This window comes from Phocoena sinus, chromosome 8 (assembly GCF_008692025.1).
Source record: "Phocoena sinus isolate mPhoSin1 chromosome 8, mPhoSin1.pri, whole genome shotgun sequence".
Classification (NCBI taxonomy): Eukaryota; Metazoa; Chordata; class Mammalia; order Artiodactyla; family Phocoenidae; genus Phocoena; species Phocoena sinus.
Window position 1 is genome coordinate 8,470,166 of NC_045770.1, and position 21,700 is coordinate 8,491,865.

At 53.2% G+C, this 21,700-nt stretch overlaps 1 protein-coding gene across 1 annotated transcript in view; it reads right to left on the reverse strand.

The window, feature by feature from the left end:
• The window catches only part of PKNOX2 (PBX/knotted 1 homeobox 2), a 257,672-nt gene that overhangs the window by 75,928 nt on the left and 160,044 nt on the right, over positions 1–21,700 (reverse strand).

Consider the following 21,700-nt stretch of genomic DNA (forward strand, 5'->3'; position numbering starts at 1 on the left):
GCACCGTTAATAGCTGAGCACAGGGAGCCCCAGGGACCAGCGGCTGGACATGCTTCCAGGCTGGGCCACCAGGATTGACTGGATACAGCAAGGGCTGGAAGCCCTTCGCGGGGGACGAACGAGAGTTAAGGGGGGAAGCCTGGGTGGGGTGAGGCTTGCTGCGCTACGCTGACTTGCAAGAAACACTATTCACATCACATGTAAAACAACCTGTGCACCCGCAGCCCTGCTTTGTTCGGTACCAGCTCTGGCCTGGGCGGGGGGCGGGACTTGGCTGGTGGCAGCTCAGGGGGTTGGCGGCCATGAGGGCACCCCACGGTCAAGGGTGCTTTCCCTTCCCCAGGCCTCCCGGAGCTGCCACCTGCACCCTCGGGGCGGAAGCCTCAGCCCTCACGGTTCCAGATCCCCCTTCCCTGTCCCCAGGGTCTGCCAGCACCACACTAACCCCCCAGGTGTGCTCACGACGCCCCCTAGTGGTGGAGAGGGACGTGGGGGGCGCTGGTTCCTCCTCAGACTGGAGGGTGGAGCAAGTACCCTAGGGCGACCACCGGGAGCTGTTCCGGGAAGGGAAGGAGGCCGGGAACAGGGACCACGGCCACACAGACGTGCCTGCACATTCTCTTAGAAGACTTTCCTTGGCCTTGGTTCAACCCTGAGTTCAACCACACGTGAGGCCAGAAGAGCCGCCCGAAGCAAATGGTCCTCTTACAGAGGCGGAGACAGAGGCCAAGAGAAGAGTGTGTGTTTGAGGGGGAGGGGAGTGCCGGGGAAGCCGGGATGGACCCAAGCTCTCCAGACTCCCCGTTCTGTCGGCTCTACTGTACCAACCCCCACCCCACCCCATCACCCGTAAGCGAGCTGCCCCCATTGGCCTCAAGGTCTCTTCTTGAATCACAAAGTGCTGCGTAAGTGGAGACAGCCTGGCAGTACCACCCAAGGAAACAGAATGCTGAAAGAGCTGTTTAGCTGCAGGAGATGCCCTGAAATATTTAGAGCTGGAAACCGCGGCTAATTGCCTGATACAGAAGGGTGCTGATGAGCGGGCAACCTTTGAGAGTATGACAGTCAGACCGTCCCTCTCCTTCCTTCCTCTCCCTGGGGACCTTGGGGCTCAGTCCTCTTCCCACCTAATGTCCTCCCACCACACCCTCCCCAGGGTCTTCCAAAATGTTCACATACCTGAATTCTGTGGGAGTTCGAGGGAGTCAAAGGGAGGGTCTCCAGGACCCTATGTGGAGTGTGTGTGTGTGTGCGTGTGTGTGTGTGTGTGTGTCTTGTTGTGTTTGTTCTTTTTCAGGAAGAGGTGGACAGATCAGCTCTGGCTGACCCGAGTCTCCGAAGTACCAGGTGTGCTTTGACCTGAAGTGCATATGTGAAAGCACTGGAAATCCAGACATTCATTCAACGAATGTTTATCAGGTGTCAACTACATGCAAAGAACTGTGCTGGGGTGGGGAGACAGATGAGAGGAGGCAAGGCCTTCCCCCCAGGGAGGGAGGTGATGGTCCAGCGGGAAAGAAGGAGTGAACAGAGGTTCCCGTGGAGAAGGCACGGGGCGGGGGATGCCTTTTCCTGTGCTGAAACGTTCAGACTGCAGGTAATTCCTCTTTGCCTCACCGCTGCCCCTACCTCGCCCACCCTGGCCCCACTTCAGAAGATCGGCTGCCAGGACGTCCATGCAGCAGAAGCACCCAGGGTCACCCCGTCTTACACACACTAGGCACCGAGATCCAGGCTTTACTTCTGCAAAGAGGCTCGGAAGGGAGCCCTGGGGAAGCCAAACTCCACAGGCGGGGAACCATTGCCTATTTTCATGGCTGGGTCTTGTCTGGGAGGTGGAAAACACCCAAGGAAGGAAAGAGCGGAGTGAAGAGGGTTTGGGGGGGAGGGAAGAGTATATATTCCTCTTGAGACATCAGAAAGAACTTGAGAATGAAGACTTCTGAGATATTAAATTGGATGTGGAATCTCTCTCTTTTGGACCCAGAGGGAATAAAGGAAAAAGGGGCATTTCAGGAGTGTGCTAGGCTCAGCCTTTCCTGTGACTCTGGCAGATGAGGTAACTTTGGATGAGGCCTACAGGTACTGAGGCAGGATCCCTTCCAGGGAGCACCAATCTTAGATGCTCCTTGGCCAGAAAAAGCGAACTTCTGAGGGGCTGCAGTGCCAGAAGCCTCCAGAAGGGGGAGCCTGGGGGCAGAGTCTGGAGGCAGATTTTCTCCCCTTTTAGGGGCAACTGGTTCCCTTCCACCTTGAGTTTGGGTCTTTTGGTACCTCCTTCCACGGATGAGAAAGTCATCGCGAAGGCAAAGCACAGGAAACTCAATGAGGAGGATCTGGGGTAAAAAGAGGACTCTTTAGTCTGCATTCTTTTGTTCACTGTCCAATCAATGGGAGGTAGGGTCGTTTTAGAGTCTCTGTCCCTAGAAATACTTGCAACAGCTCGATAGCTGCCCTACCTGGGGGTAAAGAGAGATGGCTAAGAGTAGTCTGCACCCAGAAACAACCACCGTCCAGGCTGAGAAGAGATTTTTCAGTCTGCAGCCTGCTGGACTGTGGAGCAGGGGCTAGAGGCCACGGGAACAATTTTCTGAGGACCCAGATGGCCCTTGCCCCTCCCCCTCCTCCCCTCTGGGGTCACCACAGGCCACTAGGCCACTGCCCCATTGCCCTCTGGGGGCTGCTCCTGCAAGAAAACAGGAGGCCTTTTCATCAGGGGCTTAAGTTTCCTTCCCTGCTCGCTCAGGCACAGAAGAGTCTGGTAACCTGATGCTGGGGGAGACGCTGTGCCCATCTCCGGAAGCTCGCCCTTTTCTTCACACGCCCCCTCACCCGCACATGCGCTCCTTCCTCCCTCCAGCTGGGCTTCGGGGGCTGAGGGTCCATGTGGGACCATCCCCGAGAGGAGTGGGGGAATCTGACTTCTCAGAGCTGAGGCTCCACAGCTGGGATGCGGAGAACTCCTTGAGCCATCGCTGGGCACCCGGGCCTCTGGGGAAACCTGCCGTTTTTGCACTTTCTTTGGGAGCGTGGAGGGCACAGCAGGCCTGTCCAGGGCCTCCGGCATTTGTCTGTGGCCGGGGGCTGCTCCGCCCTGTCCAGGGGCCCCAGCCCTCTGTCACCAGACACCAGGGCACTGGAGGGAACACAGCCAAGACACAAATGGAGGACACACGAGGAATGATTTACCACCGAGAAATTTCCCACGTCAAAAGATTGTTTTTAACGTTGGAAACCTTTCTTATATGGCAGCTAGGAGGGAAAGAAAAAACCAAAACCCTAATGCAACACTCAACCCCACAATGATATCCAAGAAAAAGTAATTTGTCACTGACATTATCTTCAAAAGGAGCTAAAACTGCCATTTTCCAGAGCTCAGGAGCCGAGGAAGGCAGTGTGCACGGGCTGGTGGTGGCTGAGGGGGCCGAAGGACACTCCTCAGGAAGAGGGGAGGGGCACCCCGGAGCACCCACTCCCTTTCCTCAACTCCAGCTCCCCAGCCAGGTGAGACCCTCCATCTGGAGCCCAAACGCCAGCGTGTTGACAAACAGACTTAGAAAAAAGATCCAAGCTCGTTAGGAAGGAGCTCATTAGAACTTGTTGACATGAAACCCATTAGACCAATTAACATTCCATTAACGGCCTGGGGCACCCAGGGGTTAACGGTGCCCTGCAGTAATTGGGCTGGGGTGCTGGGTTGGGGGCTCAGGGCCTTAGGATGAGAAACAAAGTCTAATTGGGAACTCTCGGACCAGCCAGCCCCACACCATCTGTTCTTACTCCCTGACCCTGGCTGAGCCTCCACTGTAGGGCCTGAGGTAGGAGAGGGGATGAAGGGACCAACTTCCCTGTGGCTCCGCACTGTCCCAGCCCATCGCCTGCAGACTGGGCGGGTGGCTGGCACAGGATAGGGTGGGGGGACATTTCCACCCTCTTGCACTCTGATGGTCTTGTCTTCTTCATCCACCCCTCCCTTCCCCTCCCCCTCTCCATACCCCACTTCTGGTCCAGTTTCTCTCTTAGCCCCGGGAAGTAAGTCTCCTCTCCTCTCCTGGATAGGTTTTCAAAAATGTTTCCCACTCTTACAGAGCCTCTTTGGAGAAGCTAGAATCCTTGAGGGCCCAGAGCCTAATTCATCTGAAGAGCGCTGTAACTCAGGGTAGAGGAGTCAGGGAGCGAGAGCTGGCCCTGCTCTCCTTCCTTCCTCCCTCCCTCCCTCCCTCCCTTCCTTCCTTCCCTCTTTCCTCCCTCCCTCCCTCCCTTCCTTCCTTCCTTCCTTCCCTCCCTCCCTCCCTCCCTCCCTCATTCCCTTCTTTCTTCCACACCAGGGCAGCTAAGAGGCAGCAGTGAGGCCCCCTAGGAGCCCTTCTGGACACACACTAACAGTATTTTATCATTTGCCTTCCCTTGCTGCAAGAAGAGGCTGTGGAAGTCTGGGCCTCAAGTTTCCTCATCTGTAAACTCCCATGATCAGACAGAGCCTGTGCTTAGGGTCAAAAAAGTCTGGATTCCACAAGCAGCTCTGCCATTTCTCTGTGCGACTTGCACAAGTCACTTTCTCTCTAGGTCTGCAAAATGAGGGACTTCACCAGAATATTCTGAAAGTCTTTGCCCATGGTTAGCACTGAACACAAGCTCTGCTGAGTAGAATGGAAATATCTGAAGCTCCATTCCAAAGGCTCCCTCATTTGAGAGGGAGGGAAGGAGGCCCCTGAGGCCAAGAGAGCTGGGAGCCCTCCTCCGCGTCCCCCCAGCCCAGGAGCCCCCAGGTGGCTACCACCCCCCCACACACCCCCAGGTCCGCCCCTCTGAGCAGCTGCCCAGACCTGGGTTCTGACGTCTAGACAGATTTGCAGGAGGCTGAAATAACACCGTGAACTCAGCAGGAGGGACCAAAAGGCTGCATTAGTAACCTGGCTGGCTTCAGCTTCTCCCCCCCGGAGCAGCCGCCTCAAGCCTGGCGCAATGCCGTTTATTTTCCTTCCGCGGAGAGCCTGGTCCAAAATGAGTCTCTGGCCCAGCTCCCTTCCCAGAAGCTGCCTGTAGGTGGCGCCGCGGAGCCCTGCTTTAATTGCATTATATAATATAACCTGTTTACTAAATCATGTAATCAGTTGCTTTAGGATTTACAGCTTCGGATGTGTACAGAGGATTGGACTTTGAGTCAAATTTAAAAACAAATAAGAACGAGAGGCAGCTGCTGCTGATAGTGTGATATTCATCTTTTGGAAACAAATTCACCCACTGCTATAAATTATGCCTGGAAAAAAAAAGTGGTGGTGGTGGGAAGGAGTTGGCTACGGCTCCTCTGCTGGCAACTCAGAGCGATGAATCTTGAAATAACGGTGTCAACCTGTCACTGATTTCATGTGACTCTGTGGATTTATCTAAAGAAACGCAGGCGTGCGCGTGCCTGCACGCACACACACACACACACGTCTCTTCCCAAAACCCAGTAAGGGTTAGAAACCGCAGCTGAGAGCTGAGTGGCTGAAGGAACTCGATGGTCTCCGAGCCTTGGTGCGTGGAGTCAGTATAGCAGTGACAAGGGCGAGGCCAGTGTGGGGATGGAGGGGAGGATGGAGGTGAGAGAGAGGGTGCACCTGTGGGTGGGGAGCTTCAAAATGTGAGGAGGTCTGGTGGAAGTGTTTCAAAGTGAGGGAGAAGTGAAGGGTCCTGTGGAATGGGGAAGGGCCAGCCCCCCAGGAGCCACACCCTCACAGCACAGCAAGCGCTGGACCTGGGCCTTTTCACCCCAAGTGTTCTGGGAGCTGCGTGGAAGCTCAGGGCCTCAGGTGACCGGAATGCTGTGGCCTAGCGGATGCTGCTACCCCACCCCATCTTTCTGACCTCGGGGTGTTGGGGGCAAAGAGAATCCTCTAGTCTGAAAAGACCAGGCTCACAGTAGGGGCGTGGGAGCCAGGAGGGTAACTGTGTCTACAGTGAAGGAAGGACGGCGGGGAAGAGCTGAGCAGGATTTGCACTCAGGATCAGATCCCCGGCTCACTCGCTGTGCTGCAGGCTGGCTGGCTAAGAGGTCACACCTCCCCCGATACCCGGGTTCCGGGGGCCACTGCAACCAGGCACAGAGCCCAAGTCCCGGCAGAACGTCCCAGTCAGAAGGGCCACTTCCCTGGTGCCCCTCCGGTTCCCGCTTGGAACTCTCAGCGGGAAATAATTCTCTGCTGACTTGAGAAGCAGCAGAGATGACAACCAAGACAGTAGGCAGCTCAGGCCCCTTGGCCACCCACAGCCCTCGGCTCTGAATGTGCTTCACGACTTTTCTGGGAAGCCCACTTGGGAGGTGGTCCAGGTCACGCCCTCTCGTGATGGCGCTGGTCTCTAGGAAACAGAGGAGCCAGCAGGGGCCAGCATGAGTTTGACCAGCTCTGCCGGCTTCCGCCTCCCTGCGAGATGGGAAATCGCCCTCTTTCCCCACCTCTGTCTCCTCCTTCAGCCCTGAGCCACCATGTGGTCTTTGGAAGGGGTAGGAGCCGACTGTGAACCGTCCCAGCAGCGAGGACCCTCCTCGGCCTGTCCAAGCACCCCCCCCTCCCCATGCCCAAGGCCATTTTGCTCTTTGCTCTTTATCTGGAATAACAATATATCCCTCGTGGGGGCGGGTCAACGGGGTCATTTATGCACTCACGGACCTGGGGATTGAGCTCACTGGGAGACCCAGTTCTGGGAGGAAGGGGATTATACTCCACCTTGGATCCCAGTGTGTGCACAGTGTAGTGGGGGGAGCTTCATGGTGACTTTCCCTGCGTGGGCTGGAGCTGTTGGGAATCTCAGACCCATGTCAGTCACCCTCCACACCCCTGGCCGGGTATCCCAGGGAGGAGCCCCGTCCTGGCCCACTGCCTCTGATTCATGGGGGCCCCCGCCACATCAGGGCCCAGAGTCAGGGCTGTAGCTTTCTCTCCTTTACTTCCCCAGTGCAGCTCGTTTTCATTTTGGCTTCAAAAAAATAATGGACCAGGGTCAGAGTTAGGAGAGCAGCCCTCGCTCTGGCCCTGGCATCTCTCCTGCCTGCTCTCGCTTCTCACACAAGGACCAGAAAGTGACAAGAGTCCCCCTCTTTCCTCCCTGCCTTGGCTGTCACACCTCTTCTGGCTTCAAAAAGCCGCTGATATATTTTACAAACTGAAACAGCAATTTCATTCCCCCTGATAGCGGCAATTGTCCATTAGATCTTCCTACCGAGGAGCTTAACAATAATTCCTTTCATCTGACTGCTTGCTTCTTCTTGATCTGAGAATCAATCCCATAAATAGTAGGCAGAGTGTTCACGTTACTCTCCCCCTCCAGCTTTTAGCATTCTGATGAAGACTCTCATCTCCTCTTCGAGCACTTTACAACTTGGCAATTTTTCCCCCTTTGGTTCCTTTAAACAAAATAAAACAAAACAAAAAAAAAAACAGAAAGGGAGAAAAAAACAAGCATGCTAGCTGTAAGGGTAAGCACAGCCCTGCATTCTTCTCACAGAGAAGTGGTTTGCAGCCTCTCCTGCTGGGAGGCAGGGGGATGACAGCAATGACCTCTAATGGTCGCCTCCAATCTGCCTTAAGGCAGGTGCTGCTCTGCCCCAGAGGCACCATCAGTCTGGTCCTAAATTTCACACTCACCCACCGTTGGGTCCTCCCTTTCCAGGAACCCCCTCCCCTGTCACTGCATCCCAAGAATGGGGGTCACGAGGCCATCGCTGGTTCCAGTCACTGAAGCCTCTCCCCACACCCATGACCAGCTTCCCGCCCATCCCTCAGGCAACTCTCGAACCTGGAGATAGGATTCTGCCCTCTCTTTTTCATCTCCAGCCCCCTTCATCTCTATCCAAACAGCATGAGTGGGAGAGGTGGGGAGGAACAGAGAAAGGAGAGAGCTTGAGGCCTTTCATTCAAATATTTTTCTTCTCTTTCAAACATCCAGGCAGACCTAGTGGTCCGGGGCAGAGGAGGGCCCTGCAGCTCTGCCGTGCGAGTGGTGCAGGTGGATTGCCAGGGCAGGTGGGAGCCCCGGGCTTCTCCCCTGGCGCCCCGTCACGTGCTCCTTGTCTGCACACACGTGTAGAGAAACAAATCTAAAAATGAACCCAGGGACTGAAATCCCCCTCGACAAACCTGATGCCCAGGTTTATTATTATTTGTCGAGAGCTGACGGCAACCGAGCTGAGAAAACAACTTGGGCTGGGTCCCTGAGGCTCGCAATACAACAGAGACAGACAAACAGCTCAGACGCTGGGGACCCCAGTTGGAAGGAGAGCTTCTGCTTCTGGTGCCCCACCTGCCTGCTCCCTCCCATCAGTCTTTCTCTTCTCGGAGGCAGTTGCCTTGGAGGCTGCCACTCCCTGGGCGCCAGGAAGAGGAAGGAGAGCAGGAGAAGTGAGGGACCAAGAAGGGGAGGGAGGGGTCTGGGTCGGGGGGAGTCCACAGAGGTAAGGGACCCTGGTGCCTATCGAGTGTGTCACCCGCAATGCTCTCAGATTCTCCTGGAAGCAGAGGATGATAAAAGGGTCAGCCAGGCCCCTTTTCTCTCTGAGAAGGACTGCACCATGTCCTCTGGCTGGATGATATCTGGTTCCATTTTTTTTAATTGCCTCCAGAAAAAAAAAAAAAAAAAAAAGGTCAAGAATCAGGGCTGTGGAAGCAAGTGGCCCTTTGGGCTCAGTTTATCATTGAAAAGCCACTCATCCCTGATACTTCTTGACTCAGCCAACAGCTGTCCTCCCCCTGGGCCTCTGTGGGGACCCAGGTGAGCTCGTGAGAAAAAGGTGAGGGGGGGGACTTCCCTGGTGGCGCAGTGGTTGAGAGTCCGCCTGCCGATGCAGGGGACGCGGGTTCGTGCCCCGGTCCGGGAAGATCCCACATGCCGTGGAGCGGCTGGGCCCGTAAGCCATGGCCGCTGAGCCTGCGCATCCAGAGCCTGTGCTCTGCAACGGGAGAGGCCACAACAGTGACAGGCCCGTGTACCGCAAAAAAAAAAAAAGGTAGGGGGACCAGGCAGAGTCCACAGTAATGAGGTCAACTTGTGGGACGAAAGGATGCCAGCTGGGCTGCTTCAACCCTTGGTCCTCGCTGCTGTTTGGAACGAGAGCATGTACCCTGGCTCCATGTTCCTGATCCCTTGGAAAGGCAGCCCCGGTGGGGAGGGGGAGAAGGGGAGGATGGAGGCTGCCACTGAGAGGTGGTGATGCAGGGCAGCGAGTCCGTTCCTGGGCATCGCCACCCAAGCCCCAGCTGAGCAGGCAAGCCCTGTCTACCTCCTAAGAAACGTTTCCTCCACGCCTCTTACTGTGCTTCTCCGCTGGCAAGGCCCTGTACATTACACTACTGAACCCTGTCCTTTAGCAAAACTTTGCTCAGAAGCCTACTCCACGAAGCCTTCTTTACTTTCCACTCCTGGACCGTGCTGTCACCGGGAGCCCTGCCGCTGGGCAGAAGGAGGGCACGTAGCATGATTTAGCACGACGCGTGTTTCTACATTATGGAAAAACTACTTCCCAGCCACGTCCCATCTTGCCCGTTGAACCCTCTGCTCCCCAGCAGACAAGATCATGGCTTTGCCTTGCATTTCATTTTGGGGGAAAAAAGTCTGTGCGATATGAGTTCACAAGGTCTGCCTCCTTACAGAGCCTGGATATATATACAATTACAGTTAAATTTCCTTGGTTTACTGTTAAAATATCAAACAAACAAATCTGGGACGGATAAATCTTTAAGCCCCAGCAATCAGTACACCTCAGTGAGAATGAGTTTGTTTCCCTGGAGCCAGTTTTGCTCAGGGCGAGATGATACCCAGAATTATTAACGACTGCCATTTACTGAGCCCTCACCACGCACCAGGCATTATGCTAAGCTTCTTTCACAGATAACTTTGTTTATTTTTCCCAACAACCATATGGTGTAGGTGTGATTGTTGTCTCCTTTCAAGGATGCGAACACTGAGGCTTGGAGAAATCGAGAGTTTCCAAATGTGACACGCGGCCCGCTTTCAGAGTCTAAACGGTTAACCTAGAGGTCTTGGGGCGGAGGTGGGGAACACCAGCGGAGTGGCAGAGCCCTGGAAATGGAGCAGGAGAAAGACAAGGCTGACTGTGGAAATACTACATCTGCAGTCAGGACACCCAACATGGGCTGCCCTTCACTTCTTTTCTTTTTTTTAATATTTATTTATTTGGTTGCGCCGGGTCCCGGTTGCGCCTCGCTGGCCCCCCAGTTGCGGCCCGCGGGCTCCTCAGCTGTGGCATTCGAACTCCCAGTTGCAGCATGCATGTGGGATCCAGCCCTTTGACCAGGGATCGATCCCGGGGCCCCCCGCACTGGGAGCGTGGAGTCCCAAGCACTGCACCACCAGGGAAGTCCCTGCCCTTCACTTCTACATGCCCCGAATTTCCAAGAGTCGCATTGTATCGACACACCTAAATGTCCCCCGTTTGCCAGATTTGGCCTTTTGTACCTCACTAACAAGCACGCACTTTGTGTCTGAAGACGGTGAGGCCTCCTAACAGCAACCGTTCATTTCCTTCAGCCCTGTCTTCTTTGGACAGCAGGGTGTGTACAAATCTATTTAAATACTGTATTGCATTTGCTCTTATTATTGCATAAAAATGAGCGGAAGATGGAAAACAAAGTGCTGATGGCAGCGATAAGAAGTCAGGGCCTCATAAAGTCGACGCAACCAAGACAGAGATGCTTCCATCATCGCTGAGAGAGGCAGGTCTGAGCTTCCATCGTGGACTCACTGGACTGTGGGTTCAATTATGAAGGGAAAGAACAAAATTCGAGAACGAACGTGAAATGATGGAACACATAGTTGAAGACTGCATGTAAAAGGCAGTGTGTAATGGGGAATTTGATCAAGTGTCTCAGCTGTGGGAGCACAACGCTGGAGCTGGAGCTGGGTGGAGGCGGGGCTGTCTGTGCCCTGACACCACACCCCGCAGGCAGCTCGGGGGCCAGGGCTCTGACTCACACTGGCTGGGATTCAGGCAGTGTCTCCTTCCCGAGCTGCGGCCCAGGTGGGGCGGGGTGGGGCGGGGTGGAAGGGGGCATGCAGTCAGCCGGCTCCCTATGACTGTCTCTGCTTGGCCTTTTCTCCCCACCCCACCCGTGGTTTTCCGGGGACCACCCACAGCTGAAAAGAAGTCCCTGTTCTGGAGAGAAATATGCCGTGACTCACAGGTTAAGGGGCACCTGGCTCTTTCTTTGGAAAGCCTGTCCAATTGGGCAGTACTGGCTTTTTTCAGGTTGCGGGCACCCCATTCTTAGGGAGCATCCAGCCCTTGTCATATCTACCCCGGTCCTGACTTTATCCCCCTGCAGAAGCCCTTTCCTGCAAACCTTCTTTCAGCGTCGCTTCCTTCCTCTCTCATTCCAGAGGTTCCAGGCAGCATTCTGAAAGGGCGACCAGTAAAGACATCTTCGCAGGCCAGCAGTGGGGTTTTTACCCACACCCTCTGAAGCAGGAAGCAATTAAACAGAAGTGCAGAGGACCAGAGCTGTGTTCTACCTCCCACTGGCTCCTGGCTGTCCCCTGCCAAGCTCTATCCCCTTCAGCCTCCAGCCTTGGAAAAGGGTCGATGGTTCTCGGGTTTCTAACAGGGAAAACCTAGTCATGTGCTGGCCCTTTCCACTGCACTCAACCAAGAAGTGTTTCCGATTAGCAGCAGAATCTCCGAGTACTAGCAGCTTGTCTGAAAATCATAACGTGCATCAAACCTTAATTCTGCCCTTTGCAATGATAACCCACGCCCTATCACTGTGGTCTCCGTGGAAAGAAAGCGTCCTGCCTTCAGTACAGAATCTTTGTGGACTTGAAGTTCAAGATTGTGCCTCTACTTGTGCCAGTAAGACAGACCGAACCCACCTCTCACGGCAGGACAAGGACAGGAGGGGGGTGCAGTGGGGAGGAGACAATTTCACACAGTGGACTCTGGCCCTGGGGGACCAATGAGGGTGCTCTGACTTAGAACAGAGAATGACCTTCTGGGATCTGAGCACTTGTTGATCTGGGTCTTCCAGTATCTGGCCGGTTCAGGGAGAAGGAGTGCAGCATCTCAACTCCCAGATCTAGAGATTCTGTCCAGAGCAGATTGATCTGGGTAGGCAGGGGAACTGCACATGAGGCATCTGCCCCCAGAGCCCATCTCTGGGGAGGGGAGGAAGAATAAATGGGAATTCTCGTCCAAGATGCCTCCCCAAGGGCACAGGTGGTCCCAGGCTGAGGCAGGTCCCTGCTAACAGCAGGTCTCTCTGATCTCTTTTTTAGGGCCTGGCTGTCTCAGGCTCTGCAGCATGGGGAAGAGAAGTCTGCTGTCTCTTTGTTCTGGAATTCATAAAAGTGAAAAAAAGGATCTCACCTAATGAGACCCTTGCCATAGTGAGGGATCATTTCATGGAACAGGAGCTGTGTGTGCGTGTGAGCTGAGACTGTGGAGAGTAGAGGAGATGGGCAGAGGGAGATGAGGGAAGAAGGCCCACATAAGAATGATTTGGAAGGTCAAGGAGAGAGGTCCCCGAGGGGGACATTCAGGGGATGCTGAAGAAATTTGAGGTTTCAGGGAACTCTCTTGGGAGGCTGGCCGCTATGGCTGCCCTACAGCTCGACCTCAGCTTTCCCCTCACTCCTCATTCTTAGCTTCTTCCCCAAGCCCAGGAGCAGTGTTGGACCCAAGGCTCCAGAGCAGACTCTCCGGAGCAGATTGACAGAGGGCTGGCAGAGCAGTGACGGGTCTGACTGCTGCCCCGTACAGAGGAGAGATCCCATCCAAGTACAGGCAGCAAGTTGAGCCGGCGTCCTAACCAGAACCCAATAGTCATTTACTGAGCACCTACTACGTGCCAGGCTCTGTGCTGGGCAGTGGACGTTCCAGAAGAAGAAAACAGAGACAACTGAGTGGAATAAATAAAGATATGAAATGAAGCAAGATAGGTGACTTCAGATTTAAAGGGATCCCAAGGGCTAAGGAAGAGAAATAAAAAAGGATCAAACAAAATCTCAAGCCTCAGCACGTAGTGGTGAAATTTCAAAACTTTAAAAAGAAAAGAAAGCTAAAAGTAGATCCTCACTGCAAGACTGGAAATAAGAAGGTGGTGGAGTAGCGCCGTCAAGATCTATGAGAAAAAGGTGTCGAACTTGGGACCTGATCTGTGTTCTACCAGTCAAGCTCGAAGACAACATAAAGTCCGTTTTGGACACGTGAAGACTCAGAGTTTACTTCCCTCCCATCAATATAAAAGTAACTAGAGGTGGCATTCCAGCAAAACAAAGAAGTCGGAGGAAGAAGACAACAGAAAACAAGATAGAGCAGCAGCCCAATGGGAGGGAATGAGGGGTGGCCGTCAACGTGGGGGCCCGGGAGATTCCAGGCAACAGTCAAGTGGTGATGACAGGATTCCATTCCCTTTCCTGTGGTCAAATCACACGATGTAGTTCTGTGGCTGAATAACATTTCCACCTTATAATCAACCTAGAGTCAGAATGCGAGGTAACAACAGTTATTTAACAGGATATGAATCTTCTAAATCTTAACATAAAGGTAGCACACAGACGATTATACTAAATAGTATAACACTATGTACTATGTAATATATATATGCATTGTATTATATATAACACTATAGACTAAAAATAAATAATATCAAACATAGTGTGATCAAACTAATACAAATTGGAAGGAGAAGAACACGTGCTCATCTCCCCAGCTTCCACAGGGGGGAGTTCATAAATAAACACATACATTAAGAAAGAGAGACTGGGGGACTTCCCTGGCCGTCCAGTGGTTAAGACTCTGTGCTTCCACTGCACAGGGCGAGGGTTCGATCCCTGGACGGGGAACTAAGATCCCACGTGCCGTGTAGAGCAGACAAAAAAATTAATAAATAAAATAAAATATCTTAAAGAAGAAGAAGGACTGACGCATATTATAGGACATAATAAGCGGCCACAAAATCAGCTAAATCAGAAACTGCTCGTCAGGGGTTAACTTTGGCTGGTGAACCTAGTGGGTAGAGGTGTGAGAAAGAAGGGAGGCTTTTTAGAATACCATGCAGCAGTCAAAAATAATGGAGTAGGTCTATTTATTTTGACCTGGAAAACTCTCCATTATATAGCCTAGGTTAACAAAGCAAGTTTTTAGAACAGTATTGAAAACATAATATTTATCTGTGTTCAACTAAACACCCAAACCAATAAGATGCAGTCCCTGTCCTCAAGGAACCCCTGTCTGCAGCCCCTCTCTGTGTCCTCTGCCCTACACCGGGCAGCCCGCTTCTGGATTGTCTCCCTCGCTCAGATTATTGCAAGATGCAGATCTCTTTCTGTCCTAGGGAAGAGCTGTTTTCTGTATGTTTCAAGTCACGAATGCATGTTCTTGACTGCAAGTCATCAGTCCAAAGACTGGCCTGGATGAAGCTGCCCAGGAGAGGAAAGTTTCACACACAAGTAACCGGTGGGGGGAAAGCCAAGTGGGGAAGGAAAATCTGAAAATTACAGATGCCGAGGCTAAAAGGCACCTCACGGAGCTCTGGTCCACCTCCCTCACTCACAGATAAACATACGTGGGGCCTGATGGAAGGTCGCTCCTTTGAATTAGCGCCCAGAAGAGGGAGAGCTGGGCTTGCTATGAGCCAGAGGCAGGAAGGGAGCCTGTGAGATGCTGGAATGGAGGCCTGATGCCAGGGCCCCGCAGAGAAGCCCACCGAGAGGTGGCAGGTGTGTGTAGGGCTGGGGTCCACTTCAGGAGCTGCTCAGGGAGCAGCTGGCTTGGACTGGATCATCCTTCCTTAGTGTCCACGGAAGCTGGGAAGAAGCAGCTTCACTGTGGGCAGGAGGGAGCACACTGGGGAGGGTCTAGGAGCGGAGCTGAGGTTTTCTGAGCGTCCACCAGGTGCCAGACTCACGTGAGGTGCCATCCGGCAGTTACAGCCTTTCACCCTCACACAAGCCCTGTGAGGTAAATGTGATTATCCCAGTTACATCAAGACAGTGACGGTTAGAAAACTTAGGTCATGTAACTTGCCCCAAATCCCACAGCCAGCAAATGGCAGAGCTAGAATCTGAGTCTGGGCTGGTCTGTTCCAAAGTCCCTGCTCAAGGAATCAGAGGGCGTCGATAAATATATGGTAACCAATCCATGAGAGAAGTGTCTTTCCCAGACCGGGACACAGCTAACCCTTTTTCCTTCCAGAATACTGCATATGGACTCAGCCCCTCTACCCAATCCAAGAATATCCAAGCACATCTGCTGGCTCTGGGGGACTAGGGTTTACTGGCCCATCAGGACCGTGAAAATGCCCACCTCGGAGGGGAACAGGATTGGGGCTCGACTTCTCCCAGCTCTGAGCCCTGACGTTGCCTCCGAGGACACAGAGCCTGCTGTGTTGGGCGTGGAGGGAGGTGGGCTGGGACGGACCACGAGCACAGTGGGGAGGAGAGAAGCCGGAAGCCTGGATCCTTGGTCTCTGGTGCTCAGCTCTTTCCCTGCTCTCCACCAACCCCAAGGGCACCCTCATCGCTCTCGCCCCCCCTCAGATGCTGTCCCTACTCCCCCCACATCTCCCTAGGCACCTCCACCCCCATTGAGCATTGACTTCAGGGGGGAGGCAGGCAGGCCCAGGAGAGTATGTATGTCAGTTAGGGGTTGTCGTTGACACGTGGAGATCATTAACGAGGCTTATTTTTAAATTGTAATTGCAAAATGTAAATGCTCCCCAAACTGATGTGTAATTGCTACCCACTCCACCCCAGCCTTTCCCCTCTGGTGCCAGCTTTGCAAGGAGAGAATTAGAAAATAAAAAGGGGGTGGATTATGTAAGCAAAATGATTTTAAAAAAAGAGAGCGAGAGAGCTAAGAATTTAAGTGAGACAGCTGGCGGCTCCCTGATTGCCACACTTCCAGCTTAGCTGCAAAAATTGTGCTTGTCGATTGTACCCACCCAAGCAACAGTGTCAACTGTACTGAGTCCCCAGAACAGACCAGACTGGCACTCCCTTGGCAAGATGGCTCAGTGGTGTGTGTGTGTGTGTGTGTGTGTGTGTGTGTGTGTGTGTGTGTGTGTGTGTGCGCTGGGGAGTGAGGGGGAAGATCAGGGGTGATGTTTGAGGTTGCCTCCATCTCATCCATAGAAGTCTTCCATTCTATGGAAAGACAACCCACAGCAGGACCTAGCAGTCCGTCAACCCACGTCCATCCTTCCCCAGATTCTACGTATTCTCCTCCACGTAGGGAGGGCCGGTGGAACCTCCATTCTCCCAGGCATCTAGACTCCCGCATCTGCAGCATCAACCTGGAGAGAAACAGGACTCTGCCTATTGAACGACCTCTGGAATAGGTACTTCGGCAGGAGGAAGCTCTTGCCAGGCCCAGAGGAATAACTGGACTTGGGCAACAACACCCGTCCACGCTGGTTCACCAGGAATCTCTAACCCTTAACCTCCTTTTTCTCTTTTACCGTCCGCGCCATCCCCGCCAAGCCCTCACCACAGCCACTGTCTGCAGTGAATTCCTTTCCACGTCAGTGTGTGCACAGGCTCCGAAGATTGTTGAAAAGACTGTCCCCCAAGTGGGCATCACTCAACCCACACCTGGGGGGAAGCCCTGACCCCTGGGATATGCCCTCTTCTCTGGCTTTCACCTCTAGGAGCCCCAGCGTGCTCCCCACCCCGTAACACACCTAAAACAGAGCTCCCCAAACAGCCAGAGGGCACAGGAAGCAGATGGCCAGGCCTGGTCAGATCTGCCACTGTCAGACAGGCGGTCCTCTTCAATATCCATGGCTTTTCTAACTACCTGCCTCTCTCCCTCTCCTTCTCTCGAGAGAAACCAGCTTTTGTGAGGAATTTGGCAATGATTACTGCCCCCCCCCCAAAACGAAGACCGGGGAGCTAGAAGATCATGGTGGCCCTAAGACATCAGGGAAACTTACAAAATCCTGGGCAGGGTCCTTTGGAGCTGGGGCCCCATCTCACCAAAACAGATCCAGCCCTTATCATGGTATACTGGAGAGAAAAAAGGATAACTGGATTTCTAATCCCTGCCTATACTGATACTTAGGTCTGTGAGATCATGAAGTTACTTAAGGGGATTTAAAAAACCCTATCTGATAAGAGGATTAAGTGAGATTCTCTATTCAAAATGCTTTATACGCTCTAAGGAACTATTTCTCATAGTTCGTCACACACACTTGGGATACAGTTTCCTTCATGTTCATGAAAAACACTTGGGGTACAGATTCTCGGTCTAAACCTGGACTCACAAATCAGGATCTCTGGTGTGAGGTCCAGGAACTGAGTTTTTCACAAACACCCCCTGGTGATAACATTTGCTCCAGAGGGTTGTACAAGTGTTACCATCGTCGTCGTACGCGCAAGCAGCAGCCCATCCATCTGTAGCGCCAACAGTTTATCGTTCATGGAATACGTAGGAGAAAAGAGAGGTATACAGGGATGAGGCATAGCCCTTGCCCCATCCTCCAGGAGCCGAGCAGAAACAATACACTGCTATGGTCTCTGAGGTCGTGTGTGTGCTGTCAGCTAATGCTATGGGCTTGTTCTCGAGGTCTTCGGAAGAAAAGATCATCTGCCTGGAGGGTTTAACTTTGTGTTAAAGGACGGAGAAACGTTTCTTACTGTTCGGGCGATCCCGGTGGCCTCTGGGAGGGCCCTCAGGAGACTCACTCCCCTCTTCTCACTTCCAGCTGGGCCAGCAATTCTTTCTTGTTGGCTGGAGCCAGTGCACCTGGGAGAAAGGGCAGAGCAGTGCTCAGGAGGGGAGGCTCAAGGCGCAGGGAGCGAGGGGACGCGCTCTGTGCCCCGCTTCTCCCAGGCTGGCGGTAAAGGATACTCCTTGTGCTCTACAGAACTCCTACCACGCCCCTCTCCTCACTGGCTGCTCAGACCCACCGGAGCTGTGTCAGAGCCCAACCCTTGTCTCGGCGGGAAGTGCCCTGTGGTCGCCGTCTGGTCTCCTGGCACCAGGCACACAGGCAGCTCCCTCTCCTGCAAGGGCGAGCAGGTCCCTGAGTGATCCTGGGTCCCGGGAAGCCACAGCTGGCTTCTTGCTTTAAAGTGTGGGGAACTCAGAGAGAGGGCAGCTGTTGCCACCTGCTCAGGTGTGTGGGTGAGCTTCAGATGCTTTCCCAGGGGTGGGGGAGGCTTCGGCTGGGAGTCCGGACGCTGATGGGGTACGGGGAGGGAGGAACAGTCAGGAGGGTGGGGGACCCAAAGCCGTGAAAAACAGCCTTGGCCTAAAGGGCGCTTCAGCTGCATGACTTAACTACTTACTTTTAGATTAAAGGGGATTAATTTTGTTTCTCAATATTTGAAATGGACCGAGGTAACCAGAAGTGAGGTTGGTGGTCAGCGCCGGTATAAGGCCTGGCCTGACACTTCCCAAACATGTCAATTTCTCCTTCTGGATCGAGTTGCTAATTTGACTCCAATGAGGCTGTGCTTGGGGCCAGGATGACGGGGTCGTGGGATAGGGGTGGAGGGGGGCTGCTGATACCTGGGTTGCGTTTTCAGGGCTGCCTCAGGGAGCACCTCCAGCCCAGAGCCCCAGCCCTACAACCGGAGGTAAATGCATCTTCAACATTCACAATTCCTTCCTAGTTAACACCATCTTAGTCTCCCTGTAAAAACAACTCGCACCTCGGTAAAGAATGTAATTAGTGACATGGCAACAGGCGGAGCTAAACAGTGGCCAGGCTGGGAGCTGCAGTGGGAAATGGAAATTCAGACATTTGCTTGAACAAGACTTTCCCGCTTCCCAGGCGCACACACCTGCACTGCTAGGAGGCGAAGGCGAAGGTGACAGAGACATAGCATCCAGGATCCTGAGGGGTGTATGAATTCCTGGCCGCGGGGCAGAGGAAGCGGGGGAGCCCGGAGATGGGATGAGCTGAGAGGGACTCCAAGAGCAGGCAGGGCAGTTCATGAATTTCCATGAACAAAATCTCTCTAGGTTGAAACAAAACCCCCTTCGCCACCCTGGGCCCAGCCTCCTCCCAAGAGGAGATGACGGATATGAGGCACATTCAAAGCGGCAGGAGGCTCAGGCCCCCCTGGCCACTGCCCGGAGAGGATGCTCTGAGCACAAGGGACTCCCGCAGCAGCCTGTTCCTTCTCCACTGGCCTTGCCTGTGACTTCTGTGAGTGCCTCCCAGTACCCTGCCCACCCCAGGCAGCAAACCTGGGGGACGAGTCCGCTTCCTCCCTCCCCGAGCCCACCTCACTCTCTCCCCCATCACTTCCCCACTTCCCACGCTTTCCAGTCCAGTCCAGGCAGAAGGTGGTCTTCCGCCTTTCCGCTCCCTGGGACACACCTAGAGAGGGCCCTCATCCCTGGCGACGCCAGCCAAGCCACCCCAGCTTGTTAGCCACCCCCGGACTGAGCTTCCCAGTCACCCGGCTTCACCCTGCATCCACCCAGGGCCCCCTGTGTGCCAGACAGTGCCCGGGATGGGTGCACGGCTGTGTCACCCCCTACTGCAGAATTTTCAGGGACTCCCTCCTTACAGGCACCTACGGGTGTTCAGTCTGACCTGGCACTGCCCTAACTGCCTTCAGGGCATAGATTCTACCCTTTACCCATAGGCTCTCTTCCCTCCATCCAAACGCAACCCCAGACTGGCCCCATAACCTCCCACTGCTCTCACTGCCACAATTCTACATTTCTACCAGGCAAGACCCTCACCATTCTTCAGTGTTCAACCTGAACATTCTGACTTTTGCCTCTACAGCCAGATGTAATTTTTACCTCCTCTTTGTTTCCAAGTAGCACGCTGTCTGTCATCCTGTGAAAGCTCTCGCCACGTTCTGTCTCATGCTATGGTTATCTTACACATCTCTCGTCTCTTTCCAAACTGGAGGCTCCTCTTGGGCAGAGTCCCTGTCTTCTCTCTGCATCATTTTTTAGTTTACAAAGTACTTTCATACGTAATATCTTCTTTAACTCTTAAAACAATCTTTAGAGGGCGATATTTCAATATAATAACTTAATTTTTATTACCTTTACAAAATAATATATGCTTATTGCACAAAATAAAGAAGAGGGAGACTTTTTTTTTTTTTTGGCCACGTGGTGTGGCTTGCTGGATCTTAGTTCCCTGATGAGGGATTGAACCCGGGCCCCGGCAGTGAAAGCACCGAGTCCTAACCACTGGACCGCCAGGGAATTCCCAGAAATTGTCAAGTTAGTTGTGATCCTACCACACAAAGACAACCACAGATAATATGCAGAGTAAAACTCTTCTTTCTTCAAAACAGTATCATTCTGTTTGCTCCGGAAGCAGCCTTTTATATTTAGCAACATACCATAAATACCTTTACATATAAGGGAAATATACACTATAATCTTAGTGACTATGTGGCATTCCATTTACGGATGTACTACAGTTACAAATGTCTGTTATTTGTTGTTTAGATTATTTCCAGTTTTTGCTGTTATAAACAAATAATGCCCATTCTTGTAGCTGAACTTTGCTCCAGACTTGATCATTGTTTTAGGATAAGTTTCTAGATGTGGCGTTGCCAAATCCAAAGGTCTATCATTTTAAAGAATTTTAACCAAGTACTTGCAGAAGGTCACACCGTTTTACGTCGCACCTGCAGTTTATGAGAGGTGGCTTTTTCCCTGCCAGGTAGTTGACCCCATTTTATCGAGGTTGATAACAAGGCTTAGGAAAGTCAAGCACCGGGCTTGCCTAAGAAAACAGCCAGCGAGCAGCGTGTCTTCTGACTCCAGACATTTCGCTCTTCCAACCTCCCCACTTCTCTTTGCTCTTATATTTCTTACAGTCCAAAGGGAGAAGCTGCAGTATAAGTGCTAAGTAAATGCTGGGCTTCCCGAAGGATGAGGCAGAGGTGATGTGCCCTCAGTTGTGGGGTGGGCCACTCCTGGGGCCTCTGCCGACCCTCATGTCCCGGGTGTCTGAGACTTATTTTGGCAGATGACAGCTCTGTTCTTGGGTAGCTTTTTACTATTCCCTCCTCCCTTCTTCTGGGCAGATGCAAATTGCTTCAATTTAGACTCCACGTATTAAGAACCTACCACGTGCTGGGACCTGGGCATGCAAAGATGAAACACACACACACACACACACACAAGCTCTCCCTGCCTTTGAGGTGCTCACGGTCTAATGATAGGGACATAACTGTACCCTGTCACGTGTGACAACGCTGCTTCTGGTTGTTGGCCCTACCACCCCTCCTCTGCCAAAGCCCATGGTGCCAGGGGCGGGGGACCTGCTGTGTCCTGCAGCCCCTCCTTCTACCTGTGTCCTTTCCCGAGCTGAGGGGGCCTTAGCTCCCTCCCCATGACCTGCTGCAGTGCCTGCTGTTCTGTCTGTCTTTCTGCTCCAGCTGTGCCTCTGTCCCCTGCCCTCACCCTTAGACGGCACTGAGGAGTGCAGCCCCTCAGAGGGAAATCACACCCGTTTAGGGGAGAGAAGCCGACCCCCCCCCCCCCCTCACTCAGAGACCAATAAATACGCAGTTAAGAGAGGAAGGATGGTCCCGGCAATGCCAGAGAGCCCTGTGCGGGGCACCGCTTCAGGACTGCAATCTGCATACATTTCCCCTTTCCCAGAACTGACAACTGCCTGGTTCCCACCAGCCTGGAGAAAGCTCCAAGGCAGAAATATAGCCTGTAATCTCTTTCTGTCACGGCCAGCTATTCCTCTGAGCATAACGAAGGCAACTC